The sequence below is a fragment of the Gymnoscopelus braueri genome, assembly GCF_963280865.1.
Source record: "Gymnoscopelus braueri genome assembly, chromosome: 16".
Lineage (NCBI taxonomy): Eukaryota > Metazoa > Chordata > Actinopteri > Myctophiformes > Myctophidae > Gymnoscopelus > Gymnoscopelus braueri.
Window position 1 is genome coordinate 38212582 of NC_137616.1, and position 10677 is coordinate 38223258.

Sequence of the window (10677 nt, forward strand, 5' to 3'; positions counted from 1 at the left end):
TCAGTACCACTTCCAGGTCCCAAGGGGGGGCTGCCGGCCTACCCTGCAAGGGATGGTCCCTACGAGCCCCCTTAAGAAACTGATCGATAAGGTTGCAACAATCCACTGTCAGTTTCCGTGGTCCGACGCGGCTTGCCTTTATGGCTGCCACCATCCCCCTCACAGTTGAAGGCGACCTGCCTGCCTCCAACATTCCCTGGAGAAACGGGAGGATCTCCTGGGCCACACAAGAGAGGGGATCCAACTCCCTCGCATCGCACCATGAGCGGAACGTTCCCCATCGATAGGCATACGCTGCCCTCGTCGATGGAGCCCGGGCTGCCAGCAAGGTAGCAACTACTGACGGGGGCAACCCCATGGCTAGAAACTCGGCCCTCTCAGGGGCCAAGCCCAGAGCCTGAGTCCCTGGGGAAAGGGATGAAAGAGAGTCCCGTGGGCCTGAGACAGGAGGTCCCTGTGCACCGGGAGCTCCCAGGGCTGACCTCGGAGAAGGGGTGCAATCGCCGAGAACCAGAACATCTGGGGCCAGTTGGGGGCCACCAGGATGAGGCTCACCTCCTCGGCCTGAATTCTCTGAAGGAGTGGGTGTAGGAGGACAAAGGGAGGGAAGGCGTAAAGGAGACCCTGCGGCCACTGGTGTGCCATCGCATCTGTGCCCAGGGGAGGATCGTCCCTCCCCATAGAAAAGAAGAGAGGGCAATGCGTCGTCTCTCTGGAGGCGAAGAGATCGGCCACGGCGGTGCCGTACCGGCTCCAGATCTCGTGCACCACCTGCGGGTGCAGCCTCCACTCCGAGGTGAGGGGTCCCCCTCGGGAGAGACGATCCGCGGCGACGTTTTCCACACCCGGCACGTACATCGCCCTCAGGGACTTGAACCGGGGGTGCGCCCACTCCCATATTGCCCGTGCCAGTCTGCAAAGGCGAGGGGAGCCCAGGCCTCCCTGCCTGTTGACATATGCCGCTGCCACCGTGCTGTCTGTCCTCACCAGGACATGGCGGTCTCTCAGTACCCGCTGGAAGCGTAGAAGCGCCAGATATATCGCCCGCAGTTCCAGGAGGTTGATGTGCTGCGTCAACCACGGTGCCTGCCAAAGGCCGCTCACACCTTCGCCCTCGTGGACGGCTCCCCAGCCTACCAGGGAGGCGTCGGAGGACACCACCTGGCGGCGCAGTACCGGCCCCAGCGTGTTGCCCCTTGCCAGAGTGGTCGGCTGCTCCCACCAAAGGAGGGCCGATCGCAGCCTGCGTGTCACCAACACCATGACCCGCCGGTCCCTCTGCGGGCAAAGGCCCAGGCCCAGGAGGCAACGCTGCACTGGCCGCATATTCAGGAGAGCCAGGGGCACGACGTGCACTGTGGCTGCCATCAGCCCCATAAGGCGGAGGCACAGCCTCCAGGTCACCCTGACCCCCAGCCGAAACTGAGACAAGCAAGCCCTGAGGGCGGCCTGTCTCACCGGCGTAAGGGACAAGGTTCCTGCCCTGGCATCCAAGCACATGCCCAGGAACTCCGTGGATTGAGACGGCTGGAGCCTGCTCTTCTCCCTGTTGAGGCGCAGGCCCAGGTGCCCTAGATGTTGCAGGAGCCGAGCCATGTCGCTGCGGCACTGCACCTCCGAGCTGGCACACACCAGCCAGTCGTCCAGATAATTCAGGATGCGAAGACCCTCTCCCCGCAGAGGTCCCAGGGCTGCGTCCATGCACCTCGTAAACGTGCGAGGGGCCAGCGATAAGCCAAATGGGAGGACACAGAACTCGAAGGTTCTGCCATTGAAGGCGAACCTGAGGTATCGTCTGTGCCCCTCCCGTATTGGGATTTGGAAGTAAGCATCCTTCAGGTCGATTGTGGCGAACCAATCGCCTGGGAGGATGGCCTGTCGGACCCTCGGCACCGTCAGCATCCTGCAGCGCAGGGGTCTCAAGAATTTGTTGAGTCTCCGCAGGTCCAACACTGGTCTCAACCTCCCATCCTTCTTGGGGATGAGGAAGTAGTGGGAAGAGAACCCAGCCTGCTGAGTGGCCCGCGGCACTTCTCTGATGGCCCTCTTCACCAGGAGAGTGTTGATCTCCGCAGCCAGAAGCTCTCTGTGCTGCGCAACTGGCACCGCTGTGACGGTGACCGACCGTGTCCGTGGGGGCGGACGCAGGAACTGCAGCCGATACCCCTGGGTCATGGTGGAGACCACCCAGGGGTCCGCCCCAATCGTCCCCCAGAACAACCTCTGTTCCAGGGAACGGCAAGAGGGGGCTAAGCCCCCCCCACTGTCAGGACCGCGACGGGGGCTTGCGGGGCTTACGGCCCCGGCCCCGTCCCGAGCGCTGGCCGCGCCCAGCCTTGCCCCGCCGAGAGGCGTCCAGCTGGACCCTTAGGTCGTCTGGAGCCGCATAAGTCGGCCGGGTTGGTGTAGACCGAGGAGCCGCGGAGCCACGGTGCCCGTGGCGGAGGACCTTTGACATCTCCTGGGCACACCGGCGGGCCTCCTGGGCCTGCTGGAGCATTGTAGTCGCCGTTGGCCCGAACATGGCCGATGGCACCACTGGTAACTTAAGCAGACAGTTCCGATCCTCTGACTGTAGCTGCGACTGGGACAGCCAGAGGTGGCGCCTCGCCGCCCAAAGCGAGGCCAGGGCCTTGCCCGACGCCACTGCCTGCTCCCTAGCCAGCTTTGCCAAAAGTGAAGCCACCTGCTTTAACTCGGTGGCCAGGCCGGGGGTTCCACTGTCCAGCTGGCCGACCAGATGGCGCTGGTACAGGGCCAGGATAGCCCCTGTGTTAACCAGCTGGCCCTGGACTGCCAAAACACTGTGTATCCTGGTAAGCATGGAATCCATAGCCCTTGTGTTTCTGCTTGGGCAGCTGGGCCTCCCCAGAACCGAAGTGGAGGGGGTGACCAATGCCCCCAAGGCCTGATCCATGGGAGGAGGCGGGCCACAGCCCATCCTCTCCCGACCCTCCACGCACGCCAGCCGTCTAGCCAGACCCGACCAACGCGGGAGGCTAGTCGGTTTCTCAAACTGCTGGAGTACCAGGTCCTCCACATCAGAGAGTAACGGTGTGGTGGGGTGGCGCGGCTGGTCCCCCGCTTCGTCGTCGAACCGGGAGGCCCTTCGTGTCTGCTCTGCCGGCAGCTCTATGTCCAACGCCCGAGCAGCCCGAGCGATGAGCTCGTGGACCAAGGCGGGGAGCTGCTCTAGCTCCTCCTCCGCCTGTGCTCCATCCTCCTGCCCCTGACCGGGGGGGAGGTCTTCCTCCCCAGAGTCGAACCCCAGGACGTCAACGTCGTCATCCTCTGAGGTCTCCTCTAGAGACGCCTCCTCCTGCCCTACCGACAAGGTAGCAGCCGGGCGCTCTGGAGGGGGCGGGACTGTTATTATGGCCCCAGGGGGCGGCATAGGCAACTGGTCGTCCCCAACTTCAATCTTACGCCGTTTGGCCGGATACAGCTGCCCTAAGGCAGTGTCCATGGGTCGGGGGGGCGGGGCTGTTATTGCGGCCACCGGAGGTGGCCTAGGCAACTGGTCGTCCCCAACTGCAATCTTACGCCGTATGGCCGGATGCAGCTGCCCTAAGGCAGTGTTCATGGGTCGGAGAGAAAACGACTGAGCCCTGGCCTCCCTCACTCTAACCGGCAGGGTAAAGCAATTCATGCACGCAGAGGGGTCCAGACTGCCCGTGCGCGCATGATCCATCCCCAAGCAAAGCATACATTTATCGTGGCCGTCCTCCAAGGGCATCCTTATCCCACAGCCCAGACAGACGTGGGGCGTTGGGCTGGCCATGTTTGCTTTCTATGTAAACGAATCTATACCCTAATATATATAATATATATCGGTATGTATTCGTGAACGTATTTATTTGTATATCTATATACTCATATAACAATACTCGAATATTTGTATACTCATATACCTAATATTCGCCCATTTATATATTCGTATATTAATACACTTACTCTAATGAGCAGAGCCAAGTGTCTCTTTATTTTTTATTTTTTATTTTTCACTTATATACCGTGAAAGTATTTATTTGTATATTCATATACTCAAACAAGTCAGTGCATTGCAACGAGAGGAGTGACGGCCAGTAGAACTCCTGACCTAGCGCCACGCTGCCCTCTTGTGACCTGTGGGGCACAGTGCAGCCCTCTTCTAGGACGCACCTAGGCCCCTCCCCCTACGCTGACGCCTTGCACAGCGTGCTGCGTCAACGCGGAAGTAACAGAGTCACGCTGCCACTGTTTGTTTGTTGTTTTTTTTTTTTTTCCTTTTGGCTCCGCCGAGGGCTTTTCGGACCGCGGCGGTGATGACCACCGGTAGTAGATGGCCCGGAGGTCCGCCGACTAGGTCAGCCTCGCTCGGGTTCTACGGTCCGGTACCGCGCCGTGGCGGCGTTGCCGGCGATCCAAGCACTCAACCGCTACACGGGGTTGGCCCACTTGATCGCTCCAGCAAACCAGCGGCTGTCCCGGTCCGCCCTCCGACTGTGTCAGATTCGGAACCAGGCTGCAGCCGCGGCGATGGCGATGCCGGCGAGCAAGCGTTCGGCCGACAGACGGCTTCCCACTTGGTCACTCGAGCAGAACAGCAGCAGCCCTGATCCGCCCTCCGACTAGGTCAGATTCGGAACCAGGTTGCACGCCGCTTCGCCAGGAATGTACTTTTGGTGTGAAATATGACAGCGAAGCGTCCTGAGAGGAGCCTCGCAAGACCTGCTCTCTACCAAAGGTAAGTGGACCACGCTGCCAAACACCCGTTCTGTACTGTTTTCGTCTTAATACTGAGCCCACAATGCGTCTGCACTCGTGGAAATCAAAGAATCAAAGTGGCTCTGCCTGGGTGGGGCTTAAATACCCCACTGATTGCAAATCAGGGCAGGGCCACCATATGTGGTGTGTCTTAAAGAGTATCCACGAGCACTGCCCCCGGGGGGACAGTTCCCGTAAATATTGAATAATATTTAGTGGAGAGCCAGTCTCGACCACGAAAGAGAACGCCATGTATCATGAACACAGGATCGGATCAGCACCGAATCGCGTAGTCTGGTATCCTGTTTCCGGGCCTAAGTGCCCTGGTCACATATGTATTAGTGGATACAATTTCCCCATTGACTTATAATGGGGACATGCAAAGACTCCCCATTCAAGTCCGTAATAAGCTTCCCAAGTTGGTGGGAGGGGCCTATTTTACAAATAATGCCAAAAATCACGAACGAAACGTCCAGTAGTGATGGCAGTCTGACACTGAAGCGCCGACACACGCTTCAAACCCGGAAATAAATTAACATAGAACCACTGCTTCGAGGCTTGCTTCAGTGCGGAGAAAACCACGTGACCTATGACGTCCGAAGCAGAAGCTGGTTCATTTTCTCGAACTGGTTTGAGACCATGAGTTGCCACGGATCGGCTGCCGTAATGATATCAAAGTTATAAAAACAATGTGGTTTTATATGACATGACTGTATTATGACTCATAGACCTGCCTGTTTCATTTCAAATGAAATATGACAATAATGTATTTATTGGCCATAAGAAATAAATTCAATGTGTCAAATCTTTGAGTGTTCCCCATCCTACAAACATAATCACACCCTGCTCTATACACAAACAGTGTTTATTTGTGTTTATTTTAATTTTATTTCAATATTTAATTAGAGGATAAACCTTGGATGTTGCCCAAATAGTTGAATACAAATATGAATCAATCAAGTCTTTATTTGTACAGTACATTCCTTGCAATAGGAAAATTTCACAACAAAAATAAAATCTGATAATATATTTACTATTGTTTTGCCGTCTCCTATTAAAAGTGTTTCGCTGTCTCTATTAAAAGCCTCTGCTTTTAAATTAAATGCAGTCTTGCATTTCACCAGGAGAGGTCACTTGTCAAGGGCGGTTTACTCAACGAATCCTCAAAAGCATCTCTACTTTGAGGCACCACAAATGCGCAAAACGGAACCGTTTGATGCAAAAACATAATTTTTGGGGGGATAAATTCTCTCAAAATGAAATGCAAGTGATCTCAGGACTCAGGAGTGACTTGACAATGTAATTGGCTTGCAACATTCGTGGGAGGAGCCTATTTCTTTAGTGGGAGGGGCCTAGTTCTTAAAATAAAAAGGCCATGTTTCACGAACAGGATCCGATCAGCACAGCATCGAATTCCAATCCCACATCCTCCGACGTTATTAGCCCCCCCTCGCGTCGGCGCAACCACTTGCAATTTCTCAGAATTGTGAATATTCTGCTTCTACCTCTGTCTCTCTCCATACTTCCTCAGGATTTCAACATTGAAGCAGGTAAGACACTCTTGTCTTTTACTAGCCCTAATCCAGAGCGTTAGTGAGTTCTCTCTAACGCCCCGGGCGCTCGTATCTGCTCATAGACAAGGAATTCCACTGCCCTGTGAGGGCTCCAACTCAACTGTAATAAAAATAAACAAAACCACTTTGCTACTCACTGAAACAAAGGCTGTTTTGTGTTGTTGAAAGTCTATTCTCGAAGGTGGGAAGCCTCTCAGCACCCCACCTTCTCTGTAAAATACACTTTTTTAGCCAGTAGAGCAACCAAAAACTTGTTTTCCTTCCGGTGAAATATTTTATTTTCTGGACAAAAAGCAAAAAGTGTATTTTACAGAGAAGGTGGGGTGCTGAGAGGCTTCCCACCTTCGAGAATAGACTTTCAACAACACAAAACAGCCTTTTGTTTCAGTGAGTAGCGAAGTGGTTTTGTTTACTTCTACTAAAGTTGGAGCCCTCGCAGGGCACTGGAATTCCTTGTCTGAGCAGAGGCGAGCGCTGGAGAGAACTCACTAATAACGCTCTGGACCAGGGCTAGTCTTTTACTTACATGTAGGACATTGTGACTTAACCTCTTTAATTGATGTTAATTCCAGTATTCATTTAATTTAATTCAAGCAGCTTTTTGTAAAGAAATGTATCTTTAAAATGGTTTAACCCCTTATTTATTTGTCATCAAATAATTGATTAATTATTAATTTAAAATGTTACTATTTACTTTGTTACTATTTTGCACGTATAGAATTTGTGGAGATGAAGATGAATTTATCACCTATGTGGTACTATACAGTACTTTACTAATGTGTCAATTTCTAGAAAGCATGGCGAGATCACAAATACTATTGTGTGTGTACAAGGACCGCAGGACGCAGAGGGCTTGTGGAAACACACCAGACTTTTTTCGCACACATGCGCATATACGCACACACGCACACACGCACTTTTAGATTAACGGTGGAAACACACCAGACTTTTTTCGCGCACACACGCATATACGCACACACGCACATACGCACTTTTAGATCCAGTCCTATTTTAAAGCCTGCGTATGCGGGACTCGCGTATCCACGCGCCTGGTGTAGCCGCTATCATTGATATCAATTGGATCTAAACAAACGCACTCTACGCGCCACGCATACGCGCGCTTTGAAAAGTCTGGTGTAGATCGGCCGCCAGTCCTATTTTAAAGCCTGCGTATGCGGGACTCGCGTATCTGCGCGCCTGGTGTAGCCGCTATCAAAACAAACGCGCTCTACGCGCCACGCATACGCGCGCTTTGAAAAGTCTGGTGTAGATCGGCCACAAGAAGCGCGCGCGTGCATGCGTTCCGTGCGCGCAAAATGTGCGTTTTGACTTTTCAAAGCGAGCGTATGCGTGGTGCGTACAGCGCGTTTGTTTAGATCCAAGTGATTATCAATGATAGCGGCTACACCAGGCACGCGGATACGCGAGTCCCGCATACGCAGGCTTTAAAATAGGACTTTAAGGATCTAAAAGTGCGTGTGTGCGTGTGTGCGTATATGCGTGTGTGCGCGAAAAAAGTCTGGTGTGTTTCCACCGTTAAAAAAAAATGTACTCCATGAAGTGTAGATGTCGGAGGTTTATTTTTATTTTTTCTTCATCCCAAAGTGTGTGTATATATATGAATGGGTGAATGTAATGCACATTGCAGTGTATTGTGCAACATGTAATGGGTAAGAAAGAAAAAAAAGCAGGTGGCTTCCTCTGGATGCCTTTTTGTTTAGGCATTGGATGCTCAGCTATAAATATAACTAGGTTCAAATACCACCGAAGTGGAAAAAGCAGCACTCCGAAATGAAGGATGCAATACTGGCTCAGAAAAACATTCTTATTTATTGTGAACGTGAAGCAAAACAGATTTACACCAGATATTTAATTGTACAGACTTTGAGGATTTCTGTTTGCAGTTGTGAATAATCCAATAAATTACTTGAAGTGTTTGTTCAGTCTCCCCAGTCTCTCCAGCCCTTTAGTAAATGGAACATACATTTTTGTGTTGGGATACCTATTTTATGCTATCAGGAGAGATCAAACAAAGATCATTTATTAGCTTAATTTTGATAGTGTTCAGGTTCCAATCTCATTTTTGTTTTGTATCATTACATCCAATTTCACTTTTTTATTCTCTCTCTCTCTCTCTCTGTGTGTCTGTAGAACCTCAAAACAGACATGACTGCAGATTCAAGTAGCACAAAGGCAATTAAAGGTATGTATCTTGCCAGGAAAACACATTTTAAACATATTTCTATTTTTACAAGCAAGGAGAACATCTGTAATGTAATCTCAAATGTTTGTCATCCATAATCATTCCATTTTAATCCACCAGTTAGCATAATACCAGATATCATAAATATAAATGATGAAGTTCGGCTTGGGAGGACTGAAGCTGGAAAGGGCGCCACTGAAAACATCAACCTGGGTTTTGAAGAAGAGCAGAAATCTGTGGACATGGTTCAAGAAGTCACCACCATGATTCTCTTTGCTCATGTTGTTCTGCTACTACAAGAGTTAGTCAACAATGAAACCAAGGATCCATCTCAGGTCACTGAGGTGCTGGAGAAAATCAAGTTCATGGTGTTGGACAATGGAGGAAGCTACTACACCACCACTGTCTGTGTTATTTGTTTGCTTATATATTTACTTATTATATTTGTGCTGGGTTGGTGTGTAGGTAAACTGTAGCTCCAAGTAGCAGCCCCAGACACCAATGCTTGTCTCAGCTTTCTCTCTTGCTTGTTGTTCTGTCTGATATGTATTTGCCAATACAGAGAGCACAGAGCAGCAAAGAAGGCATTTATTGTCATAAACCAGCATTGTGTTGTTTCTATTTAACCACCAGGTGTCACCATCGCATTGAAGTAAGGGGTCACTGTGCTACACAAAATGGAACAGAGCCTTAATTAGAAGCCTATTACTCCCTTTTTGTGTGCTGTGGCTTACCTGCTCTTGACGATGCATGGAGAGATGTGCTCTATTGACAGTTGTATTGCAGCGGCATAGTCGGTATTTTGTTATTTAATGTGAAATAAAATGTCAACGTTTAGCAAATTCTGATGTCTTCACTGAGCTCCCCAACCCAGTTTGTAAGGCTCTGTTAAACAAACCTCCTTTAATGTTACGCCTTAATTGGCTTGCTGGTTTCACCCAACTGGCGTAGTTGAGTAAAGTGCTTTTATGTATTTTAGTAACCCCTATTTCGGCCTTTTTATACCAATACTGTTGTACTTCTATAAGTAAATGTTTAATTCCGGACTTCCGGACTACTTGTAACAGAGTACTTCTACATTGCAGTATTGATACTTTTACTTAAGTAAAACATTTGAGTACCTTTTCCACCACTGGTCCCTGCTGAAATCAAAGCTACATTGTGGAGCATCATAAACATAAGAATGCAAATCCTTTTTTATTGTCATTGTATGCAACCATTCAACAAAATTATAGTGCCACTCTATTGGTGTCATTTCAACATAAAAACACACAGAAACATACAACATAGTTAACCATCAATGGTGCAAACATTAAATAGAAAGAAAATGAGGTAAAAAGATCTTTACTTTTGTTACAGAATTTCATTCACAGTAATGATACTGTGACAATTGGTAAATGCAAGACTGAAAATCACAATGTACAGCAAGTTATGCATGAACATAGTAAAACAATACAGTAAGACTGCACAATTATTCTGAATACATATGTGTAACATGATGCATTTGTTCATTCTACATGTCATATACAGTACGGGACTACACAATATCAGCAGCAGTATTCAGCTATCAGCAAAACAAGACATTTGTGATCTGCTCAAAGACAACAATTCATCAGGTAGCATTTCTTGTATGTGATCAAATGTGGTGCATTTTAAAATAAGTTAAATAGCTCTATATTCCAATCGCTATCATTGTTTTCTCCCTGTCTCGATCTAGTGAACAGAAAATAAATGTTTTGTTCTACAGTTTCATCCGATTAGGAGAGAGAACTAAAATTGGAACTGGAACACTATACAATTCAAGCTGATGAATGGGTTCTACCTCCTTATTGGATGAAATTGGTAACCCACCTGTTTGTTCAGTAACAGGAGTCTCCAAGTCTCTCCAACTCTTTATTAAACAGAAAATGCCTCAGTCAGGATACAAATTAAACAAGTGGAATTGGAAGCGATGACACAAATAAATGAGCAGACAAAATTGTAACTGGAAAAAATAAAATTTCATAAAAATGAAGCTGATAAATGGGTACTCTCTCCTGATTGGCATACATTTTGTCACCTACCTGAACATGTATTTTCTGTTTATTAAAGAGCTGGAGAGACCGAGATACAGTACGCCTGTTACTGAACAAAGACTCTCATTCGCTATTATCA

The 10677-nt window shown here is 49.3% G+C and overlaps 1 long non-coding RNA gene across 1 annotated transcript; it reads left to right on the forward strand.

The window, feature by feature from the left end:
* The first annotated feature begins 6071 nt into the window (after positions 1-6071).
* On the forward strand, positions 6072-8777 carry LOC308103116. The gene is made up of 3 exons (XR_013934701.1): positions 6072-6296; positions 8472-8523; positions 8644-8777. It is a non-coding gene; the product is annotated as an uncharacterized lncRNA (long non-coding RNA).
* The last annotated feature ends 1900 nt before the right edge of the window (positions 8778-10677 follow it).